Source organism: Sapajus apella, unplaced genomic scaffold (genome assembly GCF_009761245.1).
Source record: "Sapajus apella isolate SASKATOON/1434 unplaced genomic scaffold, GSC_monkey_1.0 scaffold24, whole genome shotgun sequence".
Taxonomy (NCBI): domain Eukaryota; kingdom Metazoa; phylum Chordata; class Mammalia; order Primates; family Cebidae; genus Sapajus; species Sapajus apella.
The window spans coordinates 4,559,226-4,585,105 of NW_022436964.1; positions in this window are offsets into that span (position 1 = coordinate 4,559,226).

Here is a 25,880-nt window from a genome sequence, read left to right on the forward strand (position 1 = left end):
TCTTGGTATTAGTTTTAAAGACAATTAAAGACAAAATGTGTCTTAAAACCTCAGCTTTTAAAAACAACTAAGTAAAAAATTCTGGAAAAAATAAAATAAAACAAACACAAGCCAGAGGTTGCATATTCTTCTTTTTTTTACCAAGCCAGAAAAGACATTTCTTGTGTTTCTTATTACTGAACCTTTATCTACATGTTGTTAAAGGAAGTTAGAACCATTATCGGAAATGACATATACAGATTATTGATAGTTGAATTAAGATGGCACCTTTGGACAGATACAAAATTGTCAAGTAGTCAGCACAAGACCTTGCTTCTCAATGTGTTGAAAAGAGGACATGACCCTGATGGGCATAGCAGAATCTAGGGGACAAGGAGTCATGTAAAATTTAAAAAAGAGTATTCAACATGTTAACATAGTCTGTGATCTGTAACATGATAATATGTGCAGTATTTGGTTTTACTCTATTTCTGACTAAAATAAAACCAAAGCATATTTGGTTTACCTGCCAGTTTGTTTTATGTTTTAAACAATCTATAGGAGAAAATCTTGTGACAATTAAAATTGATACTCATGTGTGAACAAAGTGGAAAAATAAAAGCTTTGTCTTTCAAATTAAAAAATTTTTTTCTTTAAAATCCCATTAATTTTACTGATTTATTTTGTGGTGTATGATATTTAATTTACTGTGAAATTTCAAAGAAAATTTAAGAAGACCACTGGATATATATTTATTAAAAGAGGGTATTGATTTGTTAGGAAATACCAACAAAAATAATTATGCCGTGTGACACATCAGAGTGAAAATTGTGCAAGAGAAAAATATAAGAGAAGTGTAGACAAGTTGTGAGAGGGCCAGGTGCAGTGGCTCATACCTGTAATCGCAGCACTTTGAGAGGCCAATGTGAGTAGTCACCTGAGGTCAGGAGTTTGAGACCAGCCTGGACAACATGATGAAATCTTGTCTCTACTAAAAATACAAAAATTAGCTGGGCATGGTGGTGGGCACCTTTAATCCCAGCTACTTGGGAGGCTGAGCCAGGAGAATTGCTTAAACCTGGGAAGCAGAGGTTGCAGTAAGCTGAGTTCATGCCACTGCACACCAGGCTGGGCAACAGACTAAGACTCTGTACAAAAAAAAAAAAAAAAAAAGAAAGAAAAGTTGTGAGAGAAGGGAAATGACAGATGGAGATACAAGCTATCAGTCCAAAAAATTTATTCAGCATCTACTGTGTGTCAGACACCATTTTGATTTTGGCCAAGGCTGTACTCAGTTTTAAATAACCAAATCTGTAAATAGCAGTAGAGAGTTTAGGTGACAAAGAACAGAAGATAAAAACTGCTTGGAGCTTTAGGTTTGGGACTGTGGGGTGTGCCAGATTACTAGTTGAGTTCTAATGCAAATCCTGTCTTCAGTCATTATAAATCACTACAGATATAGGCTTTCTGGCCTGCTTGAAAGTTATCAAACCAATGAATATTAACTAGGTAGTCCTAAGGGCTTACTTTATAAAATTGGGCAAATCAGTAGTAAGGATTTTTTTATTCCTGACTACATGATCCAGTATTGATAACAGAGAATGTAGTGTGAGAGAGACTGGTAGGCTTTAGGTAACTAAATAAGGTAGTCAGCTCAGACTGGCCTGACTGGTACATTTATTATAATTGTTGAATGGATGCTGACACATCATTATTACTCCCAGCCCATAGGTTACATTAGCATTCACTGTTGGTATTGTATATTCTAAGGTTTTTGGCAAATGTATAATGACATGTAACCACACAGTGCTATAGAGAAGAGTTTTGCTGCTCTAAAATCTCCTGTGCTCCACTTATTCATTCTGCTCTGCCCCCAAGCCCTTGGCAACCTCTGATTGTTTGACTATTTCCATAATTTTGCCTTTTCCAGGAAGTTACATAATTGAAATTGTACCAATATGTAGCCCTTTCAGAGTGGCTTTTTTTTTTTTTTTCATTTAGTAGTATGCATTTAAGCTTCCTCCATGTCTTTTTGTAGCTTGGTAGCTCATTTCTTTTTAGTGTCAAATAATATCCTGTTGTCTGGATGTACCAGTTTACTTATCTGTCTGTCTACTGATGGGCAACTTAGTGGCTTTCAAGTTTTAGCAATCATGAATAAGCTGCTATGATATCCACTCACAGTTTTTTGTGCAGACATAGTTTTCAACTCGTTTTGGTAAACAGAAAGAAGCTTGATTTCTGAATCATATAGTTAAGAATATGTTTTAAGTTTGTAAGCAATTGTCAAAATGTCTTCCTAAGTGCTGTATCATTTTATATTACCACCAGCAGCAAACAAGAGTTTCTAGTGCTTGTTCATTGACGATGTTTTATGTTTCATCTTATTAGCAACAGTTGTTGAAAACTTTAAGGCAGGTATTGGTATTAATCAAGGGAATGATTAGGCTATTTTTTGGTAAAATAATTCCCACTACTTAGAAATATATGTAAATAATGATTATATATTTGTATACATATACATATTTATATTAATAGTATTGGAGGTAATAAGCAAACAAGTGGTATGTTGGAGGTTTTTTTGACATAATTATCAAAGAAGATGCTGATGCTAACAATATTAGAGGTTATTACATGAAACATATATACTTTACTTGGGCTTTATTAAAGTATTCACAGTAGAGGAATATAGATAGAGGCTCGTTCATGTTTGGCCAGCTTTTCTTTTGATGATGCCACAATATAATACCCTGGGATTTTATGTAAGGATAAAGTTGTTATGGTATTAAAAAGTTCTCATCTACTACACTACATCCAGGATGATGTTATCAGCCTATTATTTAATTGTATTTTCTTTTCTATGACTTAGCTTGTTTTGGTAGCAATATATTTAGGAATAAAGTGACTCACTGATCCTCACTTTTGTTTTTTGGTAGTTAGAAAGGAAAGGCTATTTTACAGAGAAGTCCAACCTTCAAAATTTGTCTTGTCAACACAGGGTGGCTATAGAGGTATAGAATATTATAACAATCCTTTTAAGTTTTTTGAATTTTGAGCTCCCCTGAACCAAATTAAGAATGGATCTGTTCATTTTCTAGTGAATTGTATTATATTAAGGATTATTAAATATCATCTACATCTAATATAGATATTTAACTTACTGAATTGACTGAACTCTTTAATCCTGCAGAAATAGTTTATGTTTTGTTGTGCTCCCTTTCACATCCACTGTATGGACCTGATTCTGTCTGTCTCTGTAGGGTAGCCAACGAGCAGTAGAAAGCTTCTACATCTTAGAGAAAACATAGTTATCAACCATGGTTCAACCACACCTTGTAATAATTTAAAACAAAAATAATTTAATTCAGGTAAATGATGATAGAGCTTGGAGCTATATAGGAGATGGTAAGAAAATCCAGAGATTAAACAAATAGGAAGCTGATACCACCCCTCGCTGGAAGGGCAAAGAGGAGAGAGAAACTAAATAGGGCTGCCTTGGGTCCAAGGATTCCAGAAATAATATGGAATTGTGGCAGGTTTTGCCATGTGGGTGATGAGATATGGAGAACACACAGCTGCATTCAAAGGCTGCTAGAGGCAGCCTTGAGAAAAAGATAGAATGACTCCTTTCTCACTAACATTCTCCAGCCTTTCCTGGGGATCACTCACTGGTTGACACCAGGTGGAATCCAGAAGTAATAGGGCTCAGGATACACAGCCTGCAGGAACCAACATCCCTATGAAACAGAGAGGCAAGGGTAAAGAAATGGCATACAGTCCAGAGTCTAGCATGGCTAACCACAACTTGAAAATGCTAGATTTTATCCTTTTTCTGTACATACTGGGGTTGTGCAACATTAATTGGCCTGAGTTCTTTTCTTTAACTCTATATTCATCATTTAAATAAGTGAAACAAATGATTCTGATGCAGATAAAACTGTCCTTATGGGAACATTTACTTTGAAGCTTATATTTTGACATTTTTTAACTTAAAATTCATGAAGCATATTTTTGTCTCCTTTCTATATTTAGTGAATTGTGAGATTTTGCAAGCATTTAAGCATTTTGATAATATTAAAAAAGAGTTTTAAAATGATAAAAATTGTTGTCTAAATATGTATTCCATAATAATTTGATTACCAAAGTAATATAAGGTGATTGTCAGTAATTTATTCTGTAAATGTAAAAATGTCACTAAATTGGAAGCATAATGTATGTTTTTGTGCTACTTACATGCCAATATCCTTTAAGCAATCTCTTGATTCCAGTCTCCTGCTTTATATTGGTTTTCCATAGATGTGAGCACAGAACTAAAGTTTCCTGCCTCCATCTGTTCGATGAGTATTATCATTTGACACACAGAAATAAGGTTTAAAAATTTTAACTAGTTGGTCTTTCTAGACTTTAAATGTTTGATCTTTAAATTTAGCTTTCATTCCAACAAACTGCTCTTTCGTGATCATAACACATTTTGGTACCATTGCATATTAGTATAACAAATAACTCCCCTCTAAATTTTTCCAAATCATTTCATTCGTTAATATAATGTAATGTAACAAATTGCTCCCCTCTAAATTTTTCCAAATCATTTCATTGGTTAATATAATGTAATATTTCTTATACTGTATCTGGAGAATTATCCTTGGGTATCCGTGGCTTACTGATTTAGTATAAATAGGTGTATCACCTTATATTTTGACTATAACAGTTGGCTAAGAACTCAAATAACCTTAAGATCTATTTTGTGACTTACAACCAATTTTTCAAATTAAGATACATATTACAGCCTCTCCTAATCAACATATGAATATGATGATAAGGTCTACCCACAATATATTGGAAACAAAATTACTGAGATATTTTTAACCCTAATCTATGTCCTCTTTCACTGATATCAGGATAGGATAAACCATATTCTACAAGCTAAAATTTAAATAGTTAAATTTTTAGACTGTGAAAAGTTAAACAATATTACTAGTAAAGGAGTGGTTAACATTATTTCCAGAAAAAACAGGGACATCCTAAAGCCAAACTTAATGTGTCCACAGTATTGTAAAATGAGAAGATGACTAACAGAACCTCTCCATCTTGGTTGGCATGTGGTACACATTTAATTTAACAATATTCACCAGCAAGATCCAACAATCATTTCTTGCTTTAATCACCTGCTGTATTAGTCTGCTTGGCATCAAATTTGCAATAAAGATGAAAGATATATAGGTAATTTCTCAGCTTACATTTTGCAATAAGAAAATACTATAGACTTGGTGGCTTAAGCCATAAAAATTTGTCACAATTCTGGAGGCTGAAAGACCAAGATCAAGGTGCTGGCCGGCTAGGTTTCATTTTGAGGCCTGTTTCCCTGGCTTGTAGGTAACTGCATCTCGCTGTGTCCTCACATAATTTCTTTGCGAGTGTGGCATGAAGAGGGAATGAGAGGAAGCTTTCTGGTAACCCTTCTTATAAGGGCACTAATCCCATCATGAGGGTTCCACCCTTAGGATTTCATGTAGCTTTTTTTTGTTTTTATAATTTATTTTTAAGTTCTGAGATACATATGCAGGAAGTATATGTTTGTTACATAGGTAAACGTGTGTCATGGTGGTTTGCTGCATCTATCACCTAGGTATTAAGCCCCACATGCATTAGCTCTTTATCCTGATGGTCTCCCTTCCCTTGCCCAGACGTCATGTAACTTTAATGATCTCTCAAAATCTCCATCTCTAAGTCCTATGACATTGGATATTACTGCCTCAACATATAAATTTTGGAAGGATACAAACATTCAGTTCATTACACCTGCTTGGTCAACTTCTGATTATTATTTAGGTTGAACCCCTGTCTAGATGAGAAGGAATCATATATACAGGTTTTGAGCTGAGACTGTAATGATTAGGAGTTCATATCAGTGAGGATAAGGTAAGAAAAGCCCACAGGCTCAGTATACAGAAGTAGGACCAGACATTATGGAGAATTCAAAATAGCAAGTCAAGTAGGCCACCCAGTTGAGTCATCAGTCTGAGTTGGATGGTCTGAGAAAGTAAATTCAGGCAGGAGAAAGGTTATAGAGGCAGAACTGCAAAGAGTTAAAGTATCCAGAACAAAGCCAAGGGACAGAGCATTAGTAGAGATCACACTGCAGGAGGTTCTCTTCCAAGATGTCATCTTCCATCAGCCAGGGGTAAAATTACAAAAAGGAAAAAAAAAAGCAAAATCACAATGACTTTAAGCACAGCAAAGATGCATTTCTTTCTTTCAATTAGAGTCTAATTTTGTATAATTGGAAAAGATGGCTCTGCTTCACTCTATTACTCAGGGATTTAGGTTCACTTCATCTAACAGCTATCTGCCAGAGCCTTGGGTTCTTTGCTGGATTTTCTGCATCTGATAAAAGAAAGGTAGGGTTATATAGAAAGTACATTAATGTCAGGTCTTGACATGGAATAGATTATTTCTACTCATATTCCATTGTCTGGAACTCAGTTGCATCGTCCCATAAGGATGGTTGGGAAATGGAGTAGAGTGTGTCTAGGAGGCAAAGGCACCAAATAATGGGGTAAACACGTATCTTGTGATTGTTGTATCTCTTTATCACCTTATCTCCACAGCCTCTTCCCCATCAGTAGGAAAGCTGTGGAAAAGACAACAAAAGTATCTATAACAAAAGATACTCCAAAATGTGTTTTCAAGTTTTAACAAATACAATTTTAAGAAATTGATGAACAAAAATCTGGACAGTGTAATTTTTGTGTGCACAAAGTCAGTTTCAAATGGTTTTGAGTTTATCTGTGAATACGCCATATGTTCCAAAAACAATTAGTCATTGTTCAATATTAATTTGAGAGAATTGTAGCCAATAAATTTAAAATAAGTTCTTGAATATACTTAGCATTAGAAGATTTGTTATTATTTGAAAGCTTTGGTTACAGTTCTTTATGATTGTTATTTGTTTGTCACAAGAAACATTAAGTTTTTGGCTAAATCCGTATTTCAATGACAGAGTACTTATGCACTTGGTTCAAAAAAGAACTTGCCAGTGGCCTTCTGAGAGACAGCCTTGACACTAGTAACCTAGTAATTTTGAATAATACCTCAGGAAAAACTCTCAAACAAATTCTTTAGGTTGAAAGTAAGCTGTAGCCATACCTAGCATGCAATGCCTTTTACTTCATATCAGAGGGAAGAAATAGCCTCTTACTTATTTAGTTAATTATATACCTATACTCTCCAAGACAGTGACCATTAGCCACATGTAAGTATTTTAATTAAAATTATATAAAATTAAAAATTTAGGTAGTTACTTTGGCCACACATCAAATGCTCAGTAGCCTTAAGTAGCTCATGGCTACCATATTGAAGGAAGAAGACACAGAGCATTTCCATCAACATTGCCACAGGGTAGCAGTGATCTAGAAGTTTGCCAACCCATAGACATGTGAGAGTGGACACAGAGACAAAGAACTCTGATCAGGATGTCTGTTATCTATTTCTTTTCTTTTTTAAATTCATAAACAAATCTGAATGTGTTTAGTACATTTTAAAAAACCAAGTTTAAGCAACTGGGTATTTGCTTTGATGCCCAAAGAAGGTGGCTAGCTCATTGGGGACTTTTATTTATTGCTATGTGCTAGCAGATAGACTCTTAAAGCGAGTGAAAAGACAGCCATTCTGTTTGGCGTGAATGGGCATAATAAATTAAATACAATGCAATTTAATCTATGAAACTTAAATAACAACATATATCTGTACACATTTTTAAATATGACAGCCAGTCAAATAGGCTACTAAAGTTACTTTCTCTCTCTCTCCTTCTCCCCTTTCCATATACTCTCCCACATCCTTCTATTTTTTTCTGGTTCCTGGAACATTCTGTTTTTTTTACAAGCTAACAAGTTTGATGTGGCTCTGTGTCTTATTCCCTTCCAGGCTTGCAGCTGTTTTGGCAACAGAAGAAAAAATCCCCATAACAAATCAAATAAAAGCCCTTTCTGTGAAGAGGAATTGAAAACAGCAGGCCTCAAAGAGGACTGCACATGAGATGCCTTGTTCTGGCTTTCAACACAACTCAAATCAGAAACACATTACCATAATCTGAAACAGCCCACTGCTAACACAAGACAGATGGTGGGTAATAACCCATGCATCATTAATAAATAAATTCCAGCATTAAAGGCTTTACAAAGTATGACAACATTATCTGGGCACAATTACTGCCCCTCTCCCACCCCCAACATCATTTCAGTGTGTTATGGGCTACGCTAGGTTTATTTTTATTTTTTTTCCCCCTCTAACTCCATGGATCTGAAGGAAGTTTAAATGCGACACAAGTTTTAACCAGATGAAACTTATCTCAGTGTGCAAGACAGGTCTGAAACTCCATAAGGGAAAAATAAAATAGCTGCCAAAGTTTAATAGCTCACATGTTCTGCTGTTGGATCAGCCCACAGCAATTTACTGCACTGCCCTCCATGCACTGGCCTCACCCTTTCTGGTACGCCTCTGTGCCTGTATCTCAGTACACACTCCAAGCAAGAATCTTGGCATCGCGTTTGCCACAAAGCTGAAAGATATATGAGTAATTTCTCAGCTTTCCTTTTGCAAACGATACCATCTGTCTCTTTTCCCCCAGCTCCCCCCACCAAGGGGGAAGAAAAAACAACCTTTGATTAAATTGAAAAACGGAGAGAGAGAGCATTTTAACTCCATAAATGTTCAAAACTTAAAAAAAGAAAAAAAAGAATATTTTGCTTTGTTTTGTTTGTCCAATGGGACAATGTTATTTCAACAGAATGTGAGGAGTATGGGAATGTAGCAATATGGCACAGAACCGTACAGACCTCTTTGGGTGATGTTGTCTGCAATTCCCCAAGGTAGCAGTGTTCCTGCAAAGCCTAAGTGCCCACTTCCTAAGCGTGCCATCCTAAGCCAAAAGTCAGGAAAGCAAATATATTCATCCTATATAGATTACATATTCCTCCTCAAAAATGGGTAATATAAGCATTTTTGTCAAACAGACCAGTATCATGTTTTTAATGAAAGAGATAAACTATTTTGCATTAACTCACTTGACAGGTAAAGAGCAAGGAACAGGGAAAATAATACATGCTAAACAGTTTCATCCAAGCTTACTAGAAGGCCAAGGGAAAGTATCTCCGTGGTATCATCCGTTGACCCAAGCAGTCAGTCATGTGGTTGTGATTTATAGTCTGTGAGTACAGAGTTGCTTCTCCTGATCCAGGGCCTGTGGGGGAAAAAAAAGAGAAAGAAATCCCTCTCTGGAACAGCTGTCTCTTTTCTTTCAGCACACAGAGAATTTTCCTTCCACTTAGACTCATGTGAAGCCTGATCAGCAAGGCTTTTCTGATTAGCATCTAAAACCTTTGCCTCTATGTCCTCTCTTTCCCAAACTTAAATCAATATTTTTATGTGTACATGTGTATCTACTTTCTTTAAATTCACTGTGTGTTTATCTTATTTCCTCCATTAAACTGTGAGATTCCTCAGGGTAAAAACCATGTCTAATCTGTGCCCTAAATTCCCCTTAGCACCCAGTACAGAACACCACACTCAGACTACATGAAATCAGAACTCAGAGAGAGACGCCAGGGCCCCTGGCAGTGCAGACTTGGATGGAGTCTATGAGTTCCAGGTGAGCCTGTTGTTCCAAGGCGGCTTTTCTTTGAGCTCTCTCCAACTTTCTCTGGGAACAGCTGCTGAGGGATGGTGAGAAGAAGGTGAGTTAAGCTTTAATTGGTTCCTGAGGTATGCAATTTCCTTTATGATCTTAACATGATGGAGGGAATTTTAAATGGACTCCCATATTGAATTGGTAGACAGAGCATAGAGCAAAAAATCATGCTCATCAAGAAACTTTCTACAAACAGTACATTCTGCAAAAGTAAGGATTATTTTCAAAAAGTCTTGGTGTATTTCCAACTCTATAATTTCTCAATTCACATTTGATAGTCTCCCTCTTCTATCTTGTGGTAATTCCTGAGCAGGACAATTAACTAAGTTATTATTTTTTGTCATCATCATCCAGGTCAAATAAGTAACCAATACACTTCTATTTTGCCTATTTTGAAGGACAGGCTATGGTTTTAAGTTGGTTAACTATATTTAACCTCTGTTCTCTGAATTTTTAAGGCCAAAAATCAAATTCCATGAATACAAATATTAAAACTGTGAAAAACAGTACAGGTATAGTTTAGATTGTTATTTTTACTTTTACATGTAGCAAAGAGCAAACTATAGCATGAAACATACAAAGGATGGGTTATTTTTTTGATAAGAAAGTCTTTTTCTAGGAAATTTAGAGGTGATATATTCACTAATGAATAAATATTTTTGTGTGCTAATAGCAATTAGCAGACCTTAAAGTAACAGAGCAGAAGAAATCAATCCGAACGGTGGGCCGACTGAACAGAGTGTATTTCCCTGTTGATGAATTTTATAAGAAAACAAAGGGTACACAGGCTTCTTGTAAGACCAGGTAGAGAGCTCAGGAACACAGACAGTTTTCTACAGACATGAAATAGCTGAATGGAATAACTACACACTTAGCACAGTATATCCCTAGAAGTGGGCAGAGTTGGGGTTTGCCATTTCTTTGAGGTATATTCAGCCCAGTATTAGTAGCTATTCATCTCTCTTCATTTTTCTGTATGTCTGCTGTTAGAGCATATGGTTCAGTTTAACAAATACTTGTGAAGTTTCTAGTGCCTCATTTTCCTTATCTGTAAAATGGGGGAAAATTCTAAGTCTCATCGATTATTGAAAGATTAAATCACACATGGGAGGGTAACACAAAAATTTATGGAACATGATATGTTTTAGCTTTTATTCTTACAAAAAGTGAATCCCTGGGCTAAGTACAAAATAATTCATTTTTCTTGCCATCTGGAAGCTTACCATGTGGTGGTAAGATCAATGTAGGAAAATGATTTTCATGTAATAAGGTGATACTTGGATTCACTCATGCAGAGATATTTATTGAGCACCTATCTGTGCCAGGTACTCACTGTAGTAGGCCCTGAATATGCCCTTATAAGAAAAAGAAGACAAGATCTCTGCCCTCATTGACTTTATACTTTAGTAAGAGATGGGGAAAGAGATTTCAAAAATTCACAGAAGTAAAGCTAAGTTATAATTGTATATGACTACCACACACAAAAAAAGATGCTTCACAAAGTTAAGATTGTTCACTTGTTTCTAAGTGTGCAAGGCAGTCAAGTGAGATAAGGACTTGTAAATGTTCCTTGAATGGGTGATGTTCATAATTACAGTTTCTTTTGAAAGCTAATTCCAAGGACTATTGATTGAAGCCAAATTGAAGTGGGCTGAAGAAGAAGGGGACATATAAGAAGTGAATACATTGATTCTACTTACAGTACACTTTTGAGAACTAAAATAAAGATATGTCCAGGAAACTAGTGTAAGCTCAGCATCCATTTCCTCGAGGAGCTGACATCTTGCCCTGAATCTTAAAGAATGAGTTATGTATGTAAAGAAAACTGAGAAAGATATTATAAACAGAAGGAATAGCATCCCTGCCCATCTCTAGAGATATACATTGCTAATGTCAGAGACGTGTGAAATAGCAATATGTATGTAGGCTGGTCTATAAAATTTCTACATTTGATCATTTTCCAAAGGTCTGGCCTATTCTGTTGGCTTAATGTATCTTAAATGTAATTCTAGTTCACTTTGTCTAGGAGATAACAATGTTCTGTCTGCTTATATCAGTCATCTTTTGCCGTAATAATGATGCCTAAATAATAACCACATACCCATGACATAGAACAATAAACATTTATTTTTGTTCTAAAGTCTATGGATCATCTACATCATTCTGGGCTTGGCTTGGCTGACCTCAGTGGGGCTTGCTTATATACCACTGGTCCTTTCTGGATCAGCTATGGACTGGTTGGCATAATATATAAGGCTTCACTTGGAATGACTCAGCTCTTTGTATACTTCCTCACACTCCACCAGGCTAGCATGGGTTTGTTTTTGTGAGGGTGGCACAGTTCAATAGAATGAATGGAGACCTAAAAGGCTGATTGAGGGCAAGCTGGAACTGATATACCATGACTTCTACTTCTTCCTATTGGCCAACGTATGACACATGGCTAGCACAAATGGTTAAATTCTCTACACCTCCTACATCTAGGAGGAGTACTAGATGCTGGATAGGAGTACTAGATACTCCTCCTAGATACAGGAAGAGTAGAGAATTTAACAATTTCTTTTTTTTTTTTTGAGACGGAGTTTCGCTCTTGTTACCCAGGCTGGAGTGCAATGGCGCGATCTCGGCTCACCGCAACCTCCGCCTCCTGGGTTCAGGCAATTCTCCTGCCTCAGCCTCCTGAGTAGCTGGGATTACAGGCACGCGCCACCATGCCCAGCTGATTTTTTGTATTTTTAGTAGAGACGGGGTTTCACCATGTTGACCAGGATGGTCTCGATCTCTTGACCTCGTGATCCACCCGCCTTGGCCTCCCAAAGTGCTGGGATTACAGGCTTGAGCCACCGTGCCCGGCGAATTTAACAATTTCTACAATCAGTTTATCTTGTGAGCAAATGTTTCTGGAGCATAGTTATCTCTTTGCAAATCTCTCTTCAAATTAAAGTTGAAACTGAAAATATTACATATTGAGATATCTTATTTGTCAGAATATACTTGTCAGAGTGCATTTGGCACCTTGCTGGTTCGTTTTTGGAGATTAGATATTCTACCATCACATCTTGCCAATCTTTAAAGCATAGATATAGAGTGGCATATGTTAAAGAGTGAATATTCTTGCCCCTTGCCAGCTAGTTACTCATATGCTCACCTGCTTATCTAGTTTTGCCATCCTCCTTGGAAAGGACAAGTTGCTATTGTTATGGTTCCTATGGAGTTTGGCCACCAATCATGTGGGCATGGTAAAGTGTCTGAAATAATTTAAATCTAGGTCCCATATATCCTGTCTCATGAGATTTCCATTTTCTAAGTCCATAAAATAAACCAATCTACTGGGTCAAGCTCATGTGTTCTTTCTTTTTCCCAAATCTACTTTACTGATATTATTCATAATTTGTGCTATAACTTTCTCAAAACCTGACGCCTCTCTCAGAATTTAGATTTGAGGAGTAGAAAGTGTGTTGGTATGGAAGGAAGAGAATGAAACCACAATTCAGTCTCAAACTGAAAGTCTTTGCTATAAACCAACTTATACCAAGCAGGCCTATATAAGTGGTTTTGAGTGCTGACACCGATATTAATAAAGTGGTGCTTTAATTCTTATTCAGTTACTGCTTTGCCCATGATTCTCTCAAGGGCCCTGTAAAGGCACCAGAACCTTACCATAATTTTGAAGTCTCCATAACACAATCTTTTTGAGCTTGAGCTTCTCAGAAGTGATGTAAATAAGGTTGTTAACTGAAGGCAGCAGGAAATGTTGGAGAGAGGAACAAATCGGAAGACAGTGCGCATATTAGAAAACTTTCCCATCCATGCGATAACTTGATTTCAGTGTGCTGGCCAGTATTTTTCATCATTTCATTTTGCACGATTTCATGCTTTCTTACATTTCCTTTGAAGATTCCTGAGTTTGAAAACATGAGAACAAAAATGAAGAAAAATCTGTTTCTGAGAACTTCCCCTATTCCAGCCAAAAACTCTTGGGCTTGCATAGTGCCTATTTGATCATGGCTCCAGGGACTGACAGATGGCACTGCTCTCCATAGCCTGACATCTCTGTGATGTGGCTTGGGGAGTCAGAATGTTCTAGGCAAAATTCTACAAATTTCCAGTATCAGTAGTTTCAGAATAAAGGCAACATGGGCCTGTTGTAGTCATTGGATATTTCTCATGCTAAACTTTATATGTGATTTTTATTCATTGCAGGAAAATAGAAAACAAGACAAAAACATTTTAAGTTTTTAAACTAATAAATAGGATGATGTTAAACTATTTTTAAAATAGTTTTATTTTCAAAATAGTTTAACATCATCCTATTTGTAGCAGCAGGAGGAAATTATTGATATCATCTGTTGGTTTGTCTTCATATTTTTAAGGTAACTTGCTCTCACATAAAAATTGCAAGATAGAGAAACATCTCCCAAACTAGCTAACTGTGTACAAATGTTTTGATTCTAGACACTTTGGGGTCAAAGCAAATGAAGTTTAAGTAAGAGACATGGTGGTGGAGGAGGAAAACACATACTTTAGCAAACCGCATTGTGGAATTTGGTGTAAAAGATGTATTGTTTTATTTAGTTAAACACAGTCCAGACAAGTGAGAATGAATAAAGAAAAAAATATTCTGGACAAAAACCAGAATTCAATTCAACACTCATCTTTTAGAGAAATGAGCTTTTGTCTTCTTTTAGGAATGAATGGATGGTTAGTGACATTCAAGGAAATCCAACAATTGTATCTGATTTGTAGGGTCATCTTTCCTTGATGAATTTATCAGGAACTGGATAAAAGTTGATTATAATTTCAATTCCCACTGCTATTTTGGAAACTAATCAGAGGAAAGAAGGCCAAAGTATTCTTTCAAGACTTGTAAAGAAAAAAATGAGAGAGACTTGGCTAAACCTGAGTCCTCCAGGCAGATGTTTCTATTGGCAACCAATGAGGCAAAGAAAAAAAAAAGTTTATTGAAGAAAATATTCATAGGTGGAAGCTTTGCGCTCTGAAGAAATCCCTACAGTCTAATCACACCAGATGTAGGGTTTCTGGAAAAAATAACTACCTTTATTCTTCGCTAATCAATTTCATTTTATTGATTTGTCTGTTTAATAAATATTCTCTCCATATTTTTAGTCACATCACACAAAGATTTACATTTGGGAGTTTTCTCTCTATGTAGCAATATTCCAGTGTTCTAGCTCCAGCACTCTGAAATATTATCTGTTGTTCAGTTTCTACTGAAACTTAGTATTTACTGTGATTGGGTAGGTACCTGGCTTATCATCACTCACCTTATCAATGAGTAAATTAATCTTAAGAGAGGGACACAATATGACTTTGTTTTAAGTTCACAGAGTCAGTAAAAGTTCTGAAGGAAGCCCTAATGTTACGTTGCTATAGTAAAGCTCAGACGAGATCCCTTGTCACCAAAGCTGTGCAACATTTGTCTCTTTGATTTAAAACACAACCACCAATGTGTTTTCACAAATATAAGGCAATCTTACCCAGTCTACAACTTACAGGACCCAAGCCCTTTTATCATTTGTGTTAAACAAATACTTCCTCAGCATTACAGATAATTACTGTCTTTTTAAGTACCTTGTATAGACGGGTTTTTAAAGTCATTTTCTTAGCTTGAATTCTGCTGTTCAAAAGAACTTAATATAAGCTGACAACCAAGTCTCTGATGTTCTATATAATAAGATATCTGCAAGAAAACTAAAAATTGCAATTTTAAAGCATAAATGTTGTCAAGAGTTTCGGAGTTCTTTTTGAAGCTTTATTTCAAGTCATCTATTATTGCTGTTTTACTTGCTGACTTGAGATGAATCTCAGTTTTGTAGTCTAAATTGAGAACTGGGAAATGACAGGTAAAGCAAGAATTAAATATTTCAAAGTTTTCATTTTCTTTTTAGAAGGCCCCTGGAGTAGTGACTCTCAAGTTCTGGCCCAGTAGTTCTCAAATTGTGAGTTACCAATTAGCTTTAACTTCATGGGTGTTAGATCTGTGCAATCTCACAGGGCTTCACAGATATAACAGCCCCACACTTGTTTCAATGTTCCTCTGTAACCTTATTAAAATTCTAAATATTTTAGCAAGGGGCTCCACATTTTCATTCTGTACTAAGCCTTGCATACAACACAACCAGTTCTGTTGCCAATCTCCCACCTTCTTAACCACTAAGAGAATTAATTACAGGACTATTACACATTCAGGGAAAGAGAGACAGAGTAAGAGCCTCAATTTTATAAACCAGCACTGTCCAATCAAAATGAGACACATAAATAATTTTAAATTTTCTACTACCCACATTAAAAAGTAAAAAGATTATTTTAATATTTTTTATCAAAATATATCTGAATATACTTTGAATATATTTATATGAACATTTAAATATTTGAGAAGTATTACATGTTTTCCTTAGTTTTTCAGATTCACTGTATTTTACATTCATAGCACATCTCATTTAATTAAAAATTCAGTTCTTCAGTCACAATAGCAACATTTTGAGTACTCAATAACCATACTTGTTTAGTGGCTACCATATTGGACAGGACAATCACAAAGTAATTGTGAAAGAAACTTGGTTCCATGCTAATAGAAATACAGAAGTATGGTGTAGAGTTACTGGCTTTGAAAAACATACTATAATTCTTTGCCTTCTGTGTTTCTCTTTCCCTGGCTCATTTTTTCTAAATGGGACTAGAAAAGGAAGAAGATATTCAGTATAATGATCTTAACAATTCAAGTGTGGTTTACTATCTTGCGGAGGCCAGAAACCACAGTAAATTGGAACATCCTGGGTATCCCTGGTGCTCAGAACAAGAATGGTTCATATTTGGCACAAGAGCTGGAATCCCACAGTGAGGAGAGATGGAAAACAAGAACACTGCTCTTGTACGAATAAGTGGACTGGAGCAATGATGCGTGAAATGGTGTCCTGGAAACTCCATCCCAGGCGCCCTCACTGTAATTGTTTTTAAAATGGTGGTGAAGCAAAGAGCATTTTGCAAATCTTTTCCTAACCCCTCACTGGAAAATATGAAGGCAGCAGTCACCTGCTGCAAACAAACAGATCATTGGTGACTGACTGCAGCATCAACCTGCACCTGACTTCCCAGAGAAATGGTCTCTTTGTTTCAGGTAATTGGCAGAATTAGGAAAATGGCCTTCATTACAATCTCTCTATATAAATTTTTGATTGATAGGTTTGTAATAAATTAATAGTTTTGAAGTCTTACTAGGGTTTTCATGTATCTCATATCAAACCAAACAGCCCAGTATCAAGACTTTGATCAAGTATTGAATTTGCTTTTATCAATGGGTGTCCAGGGTTGCTTGGAGTCCCAAGAATCTCTGGCATTTCAAGATGCCTGCTGCCTCTACTGGAATATTTGGAAATGCTATTAAGAAATGATGCCCTGAAGGCAAGTAGATTACCCAGATTTCCAGTTTCAAACAGATACTGTGAGGCTTGGAAAATAGCATTTGTTTTTACTTCTCTTTAATATGAATAATCGAGTCCTAGTATATAAATAATAGAGTCCTCAGATAGAAAAAAAAAAAAAAAACTTAGTTGCTATTCAGGTTGTGGCAGTCTTCAACCATATAGGAACACTCTTTGCAAACTTCTGTAATGAATACTTCCAGTGATGAAAAGCTAATACTCTTTGTAATGCAGACTGTTTTATTGTGTGTACAATTCTGAATCCCAGCTCCTTTTACTTTCCATTCTTCTAACATAGAGCTCAAACCTGTTATGTCCAAATTCCCATCCATCTTTTTTCTAACTCAACATTTTAGAGCCTTAAAGAACATAAACATCATGTTCCACATGACAACCCTTAAAATACTTGGACTCAAACCATTACGAAATAGTCCTTTTTTGTTCAAGCTAAATGTTCACATTTTTCTCAGCTATTGCTGTTTTAAATGTATTTTCATATCACTCACTGTCATTTGAGTTTACATAATCAGAATTTCAGAACATCTTTTAAAATATAGAATTAATAACTAAACATAATACACAGATTATGCTATGGCTGATAATGCTGTGAAGATATTTTATTTGGAGTCATCTAATTTTATAATAATGCAGCCTCTGATTTCACATAATCACATGCAATGATGGGTATTCCCTCTTTTGATCTTTATCGTCTGATTTTTGTTTTATTTGGATAAAATTTCCCTTTTAACTACAAAATAATTTTTAAAATACAGAAAAATACAGGGTAATTTTTTAAAAAATTACTCATAGTATCCCATACAATGACTCAGCTTTTTAAACTGTTGATATTTTGCCATATTTGACTTTTTGTTTATGAAAAGAAATATGATGGCACAGAAATAGGCCTTTCTTTTATTATTCCTGGTACATTCTGTGCATGCCCTCCTCAAAAGTAATCACAATTCTGAAGCTGAGCACATCCTTTCCATGCATGTTTTTCGACATTTACCTATATGTATCCATGTCTATATCTATATCATTATTCTTATGCATATCTAATCTGAAAGTATATCTTTAGTTAAATGTATACCAGTCTGGGATGGAGTTTCTGTCTTGCTGAATTAAAAGGAGGAAGGAAACACAGATCTTGGTTGAAATACCACAGACGATCAAAGCTCTTATAGAAGTTTAGTAGATTTCCTTGAATAAATGTTTCCTGGTTTTTCTACATGCTGATATGATTTGGATCTGTGTATATATCAAATCTCATATCAAATTGTAATCCCCAGTGTAGACGTGTTTCCTGGTGGGAGGTGACTGGATCATGGTGGTAGAGTTTCTCATGAGTGGTTTAGCACCATCCCGTCCGTGCTGTGCCTGTGACAGTGAGCAAGTAAGTTATCATAAGATCTGGTTGTTTTAAAGGTGTGTAGTGCCTCCCCCATCCCATCCATTGGCTCCAGCCTTGTAAGATGAGCCTGCTTTCCCTTTGCCTTCTACTGTGATTGCAAGTTTCCTGAGGCCTCCTCAGAAACAGAAGCTGCTTATGCTTCCTGTACACCCCTCAGTACTGTGAGCCAATTAAACCTCTTTTCTTTATAAATTACCCAGTCTCAGGTATTTCTTTATGGCAATACAAGAATGAACTAATACAATGCCTTCAGGGCCATTTTTGGGGCCTAGGTTTCTTTTATCACCAGCTTCACTGAGAAAAAAGTTCACAAAGCTACCCCCGGTGTCATTATGATAGGGAGACTTCTAATAGAAGTTCTTATATGCTAACATAATCACATTAAATTTTTCCTTTTATACATTTTATGCCTTACTTAAAATATACTTTCTCTATGCCAAAGTCATAAATTCATTCTTATATATTTTTTACTACTATTTTAAATGTTTTTATTTTCATATTTGGTCTTTAATCATCTGTGATTGGTAAGAATTAGATATATATTTACATATTTGTATTTTTCTGCATATGAGCAATCAGCTCTTCTAGCACCATTTATTGAATAACCAATTTTCCCCAGTAATTCATAATTCCATCTATAAAACTCTGTATGTTTCTGGGCTCTTTTTTAATTCAATGATCCGTTTTATTAATATACTGTATACATTATTATAACATTAAAATAAGTCTTAATATCTAGGAGGGAAGAGCCCAGCCTGTATTCCTAACCTTGAAAATGTTTATCTTGCAAATTACTTGACCTTCCCCTTGTTCTTATATATAAATTTTCAGATCAGTTTGTTAAATTTCATCAAAAACAAAAGCAAAACCCTTCAGGGCTCTTGTTTGTAATTGCGCTGAATTAATTGATTTAAATGGGGAGAATTAAAATATCCAAAATATTGCCTCCTGACTTTTAAATGCCAGACAACATGTTTCCTCCTGAGTATCCATTTTATTTCTCACCCTGACCATGAGACCCAGTAAATAAAATCAAGTAACAATACACCCCAGCTAGCAGTCATAAACAGAATTATCATACTGGGAGTGGTAAGAGCTCGGGCTGTGGTTACACAATGAAGGCAAGATAGAAAACAGTTGACAATCACAGTGTCTCTTGTTACTTTCACACCCAATCATGACAATAAATGGACAGTAACAGCCACAGCAGTGTGAAAACTACATGGTAGCCAGTGGCTTAGAACCTTCACAGATGAAAGTGTGTTAACCTGACTAGATAAACCAGTAATACCAGTTCAGTTACTAAATGAGGATGTGGGCAATTTCAAATGGGTACTAGAGGAGGAAGATGATGAGTACCTGTGACAATCTGAGACCAGCTGTTGTAGTAGGGACTGCCATTTGTTCTACTACCTTTTCTCTTTTATAGTTTCTAGGAAAAGAGACTAACAAGAATCATGGAGAAGCTTTTTTCAGTTGGAGTGAACTTATTACATGGAACAAATAGATCTGAGCAGTGCTGGGTAAATTGTAGAGGATGCTGTGGTGTGTAATACAGATGTCTTTTGTGACTAAGGCACTCATTTTCCCCTGTGCAGAGACTGTTTGTTGCTGATTGCTCCAAGCTGAATCAGTCTCCAAGAATTTTTTTCAGCCAAGGAAATCATCCTATCCCAAAGTTAAACTCCATTCCCTGATGAAAGCTGTCATACAATAATTAGTTGTTGGGGACAGGGAGATTTTAAAAAAGCCCCACACCCTTACAACAATTGAGAAATCTTTGAATAGCCATCCCAACCACTGATGCCACTGAGAGCTGTGAGACTTCTGTTACAACTGCATGATTACAGTTCAGCTTCTCCTGTGTTTAATCCTGCTTTCCTCACTCTTCATGGGTGTTGCTCCTCAGAGAACTCCCCAACAAACTGGCTGCGTGAAAACTCAGAGCCTCAGATTTTCGTTCCTTTGAGATATCTGACCTCCAAAAATTACTAAAATTCCCATTAATTATACCTGCATATATTTTCAGTAGCAAAGGGGTAAAATACAGCTTGACTCTAGATTCTGAAGATCATAAATCACATATTATCTTGCCATCTCACTGGATATATTAATATTGAACTTCATACTAAACATATTTTAAGTATTTTCCCATTCTAATTATGTTTCTATGAAAAAAAAAATTTCTCTCTTTTCCCCTGAGACTCTGGAATTTATCAGTGATACCCACTTAATTTTTTCAATTAATTTTACTAAGTAGTCAGGTGCTTTAAAAATAAAAGCATATATATTTTTCTGTTTGAAAAAATTGTACTTACATCTTTGATAACTTCCTCTTCCCTATTTCCTCTGTTATCATTTACTAGGACCCCAGTTAACTGAATGATGGACTTTCTAGATCAATGACTTAAGTTGTTAACGTTTCTAAATTTTATCTATTTGTCATTTTGTCCACTTATTGGGAGACTTCCTCAACTTGTAACTTCCAAATTTGTAAATTTTCAGAATTTTAGTTTCTATGGTTTTTCTATTTTACTCTGATGATTCTTCTGTTGATGGTACTGATTTTTTTTCTTAAAATTCATTGTAATTTATATTTTAAAAAATGTTTCATTGTTCTTACATTGTAAATGCTTACTTTCATTTATTTATTATGTTTTATTATACTTTAAGTCCTAGAATATATGTGCAGAACGTATAGGTTTGTGTATACCTATACACATGCCATAGTGGTTTGCTGCACCCATCAACCTAGCATCTATATTAGGTATTTCTCCTAATGCTATCCCCCCACTAGCCACTTATGAGTGAGAACATGCAGTGTTTGGTTTTCTGTTCCTGTGTTAGTTTGCTGAGAATCATGGTTTCCAGCTTCATCTATGTCCCTGCAAAGGACATGAACTCATCCTTTTTTTATGGCTGCATAGTATTCCATGGTGTATGTGTGCAACATTTGCTTTATCCAGTCTATCATTGATGGGCATTTGGATTGGTTCCAACTCTTTGCTATTGTAAAATAGTACTTCAATAAACATACATGTGCATGTGTCTTTTAAGAATGATTTATAATACTTTGGGCATATACACTGTAATGGAGTTGTTGGGTCAAATGATATTTCTGGCTCTAGATCCTTGGGGAATTGACATACTGTCTTCCACAATGGTTGAACTAATTTACACTCTCACCAACAGTGGAAAAGCATTTCTCCAGGGCCTTGACAACATCTATTGTTTCCTGATTTTTTCATAATCACAATTCTGACTGACATGAGATAGTATCCCATTGTGGTTTTGATTTGCATTTCTCTAGTGACTAGTGATTGTGAGCTTTTTTTCATATGTTTGTTGGCTGCACAAATACCTTGTTTTGAAAAGTGTCTGTTCATAACCTTCACCCACTTTTTGATGGGGTTGTGTTTTTCTTTTAAATTTGTTTGAGTTCTTTGTAGATTTTGGATATTAGCCCTTTATCAGATGGATAGATTGCAAACATTTTCTCCCATTCTGTAGGTATTCAGTTTATTCTGATGATAGTTTCTTTTGCTGTTCAGAAGTTCTTAAGTTTAGGCCAGGTGCAGTGGCTCACGCCTGTAATCCCAGCACTTTGGGAGGTCGAGGTGGGCAGATCACGAGGTTAAGAGATTGAGACCATCCTGGCCAACATGGTGAAACCCTGTCTCTACTAAAAATACAAAAAAATTAGCTGGGCATGGTGGTGTGCGCCTGTAGTCCCAGCTACTGGGGAGGCTGAGGCAGGAGAATTGCTTGAAGCCGGGAGGCAGAGGTTCCAGTGAGACGAGGTCACATCATTGAACTCCACCTTGGGGCCTTATGCAAGAGGGAAATTTTTCCCCAAAAAAAAAAAAAAAAAAAAAAAAGTTCTTAAGTTTAATTAGATACCATTTGTCAATTTTGGCTTTTGTTGCCACTGCTTTTGGTATTTTAGTCATGAAATTTTTCCCCATGCCTATGTCATGAATGATATTGCTTAGGTTTTCTTCTAGGGTTTTTATGGTTTTAGGCCTTTAATCCATCTCAAGTTAATTTTTGTATAAGGCGTAAGGAAGGGGTCCAGTTTTAGTTTTCTGCATATGGCTAACCAGTTTTTCCAATACCATTTATTAAATAGGGAATCCTTTCCCCATTGCTTGTTTTTGTCAGGTTTGTCAAAGATCAGATAACTGTAGATGTGGGGCATTATTTTTGAGGCCTCTGTTCTGTTCCAGTGGTCTATATATCTGTTTTGGTACCAGTACCATGCTGTTTTGGTTACTGTAGCCTTGTAGTATACTTTGAAGTCAGGTAGCATGATGCCTCCAGCTTTGTTCTTTTTGCTTAGGATTGTCTTGGCTATGCAGACTCGTTTTTGGCTCCATATGAAATTTAAATTTATTTTTTTTACAATTTGGTGAAGAAAGTCAATGGTAGCTTGATGGGGATAGCATTGAATCTATAAATTACTTTAAGCAGTATGGCCATTTTTATGATATTGATTCTCTGATCCATGAACATGAAATATTTTTCCATTCACTTGTGTTCTCTCTTATTTCCTTGAACAGTGGTTTGTAGTTCTCCTTGAAGAGGTCCTTCACATCCCTTGTAAGTTGTATTCCTAGGCATTTTATTCTCTTTGTAGCAATTGTGAATGGGAGTTTATTCATGATTTGGCTCTCTGTTTGTCCATTATTGGTGTATAGGAATGCTTGTGATTTCTGCACATGGATTTTGTATCTGAGACTGCTGAAGTTGCTTATCAACTTAAAGAGGTTTTGGGGGCTGAGACAATGAGATTATTTAAATATGCAATCATGTCGTCCATAAACAGAGGCAATTGATTTCCTCTCTTCCTATTTGAATAAGCTTTATTTATTTCTCTTGCCTGATTGCCTGGCCAGAACTCCCAATACCATGTTGAATAGGAGTGGTGAGAAAGGGCATCCTTGTCTTGTGCCATGTTTCAAAGGCAATATTTCCAGCTTTTTCCCATTCAGTATGATATTGGCTGTGGGTTTGTCATAAATAGCTCTTATTATTTTGAGAAATGTTCCATCAATACCTAGTTTTTGTCATGAAGGAGTGTTGAATTTTATTGAAGATCTTTTCTGCATCTATTGAGATAATCATGTGGGTTTTGTTATTGGTTCTGTTTATATGATGGATTATGTTTATTGATTTGTATGTGTTGAACCAGCCTTGCCTTCCAGGGATGAGGCTGACTTTCTCATTGTGGATAAGCTTTTTGACGTGCTGCTGGTTTACCAGTATTTTGTTGAGAATTTTCACATTGATGTTCATCAGGGATATTGGCCTGAAATTTTCTTTTTTTGTTGTGTCTCTGCCAGTTTTTGGTATTAGGCTGATGCTGGCCTCATGAAATGAGTTAGGTAGGAATTTCTCTTTTTCTATTGCTTGAAGTCGCTTCAGAAGAAATGGTACCAGCTCCTCTTTGTACCTCTGGTAGAATTGCACTGCGAATCCGTCTGGCCCTGGGCTTTTTTTGGTTGGTAGGCTATTAATTACTGCCTCAATTTCAGAACTTGTTATTGGGTTATTCAGGATTCGATTTCTCCCTGTTTAGTCTTGGGAGAATGTATGTGTTCAGGAATTTATCCATTTTTTCTAGATTTTCTAGTTTATTTGTGTAGAGATGTTTATAGTATTCTCTAATGGTAGTTTGCATTTCTGTGAGATCAGTAGTGATATCCCCTTTATCATTTTTTATTGTGTCTATTTGATTCTTCTCTTTTCTTCTTTATTATTCTGGCTAGTGGTCTATCTATTTCATTAATCTTTTCAAAAAGCCAGCTCCTGGATTCGTTAATTTTTTAAAGGTTTTTTGTGTCTCTATCTCCTTTAGTTCTGCTCTGATCTTAGTTATTTCTTGTCTTCTGCTAGCTTTTGAATTTGTTTGCTCTTGCTTCCCTAATTATTTTAATTGTGATGTTTGGTTGTTAATTTTAGATCTTTCCCACTTTCTCCTGTGGGCATTTAGTGTTATACATTTCCCTCTAAACACTGCTTTAAATGTGTCCCAGAGATTCTGGTATGTTGTGCCTTTATTCTTATTGGTTTCAAATAACTTATTTATTTCTGCCTTAATTTCATTTTTTACCCTGTAGTCATTCAGGAGCAGGTTGTTCAGTTCCTATGTAGTTGTGCAGTTTTGAGTGTTTCTTAATCCTGAGTTCTAATTTAATTTCACTGTGGTCTGAGCAATTGTTTGTTATGATTTCTATTCTTTTTCATTTGCTGAGGAGTGTTTTACATGCGGTTATGTGGCCACTTTTAGAATAAGTGTGATGTGGTGCTGAGAAAAATGTATATTCTGTTGATTTCGCCTGGAGCTGAGTTCAAGTCCTGAAAATCTTTGTTAATATTCTTTCTTGTTGATCTATGTAATATTGACAGTAGGGTGCTAAAGTCCCCCATTATTATTGTGTGAGAGTCTAAGTGTCTTTGTAAGTTTCTAAGAACTTGCTTTATGAATCTGGGTGCTCCTCTATTGGGTGCATCTATATTTAGGATGGTTAGCTCTTCTTGTTGCATTGATTCCTTTACTATCATGTGTTGCACTTCTTTGTTTGTTTGTTTTTGTTATCTTTGTTGGTTTAAAGTCAGTTTTATCAAGACTAGGATTGCAACCCCTGCTTTTTCTTTCTTTCTTTCTTTTCTTTTTTTTGTTTTGCTTTCCATTTTCTTGGTGAATATTCCTCCATCCCTTTATTTTGAGTCAATGTGTGTCTTTGCACATAAGATGGGCCTCCTGAATACAGCACACTGATAGGTCTTGACTCTTTAACCAATTTGCCAGTGTGTGTCTTTTAATTGGGGCATTTAGCCTATTTACATTTTAGGTTAATATTGTTATGTGTCAATTTGATTCTGTCATTATGATGTTAGCTGGTTATTTTGCCTGTTAGTTGATACAGTTTATTCATAGTGTCAATGGTCTTTACAATTTGATGTGTTTTTCAATGGCTGGTACTTGTTTTTCCTTTCCATATTTAGTGCTTTCTTCAGATCTCTTGTAAGGTGGGCCTGGTGTTGACAAAATCTCTCAGGATTTTCTTGTCTATAAAGGATTTTATTTCTCCTTCACTTATGAAACGTAGTTTGGCTAAATATGAAATTCTGGGTTGAAAATTCTTTTCTTTAGTAATGTTGAATATTGGCCCCTACTCTCTTCCAGCTTATAGAGTTTCTGCCAGTTTCAAGAATGAAACAAGATATCATTACAAAGTCTGCAAACATCAAACAGTTAAGGGAGTGCTACCAACAAATCTATGCATTCATATTTGACAACTTAGATGAAAGGGATTAAATTCTTGAAAACTAGAAACTTACACAACTAGTCCAATAT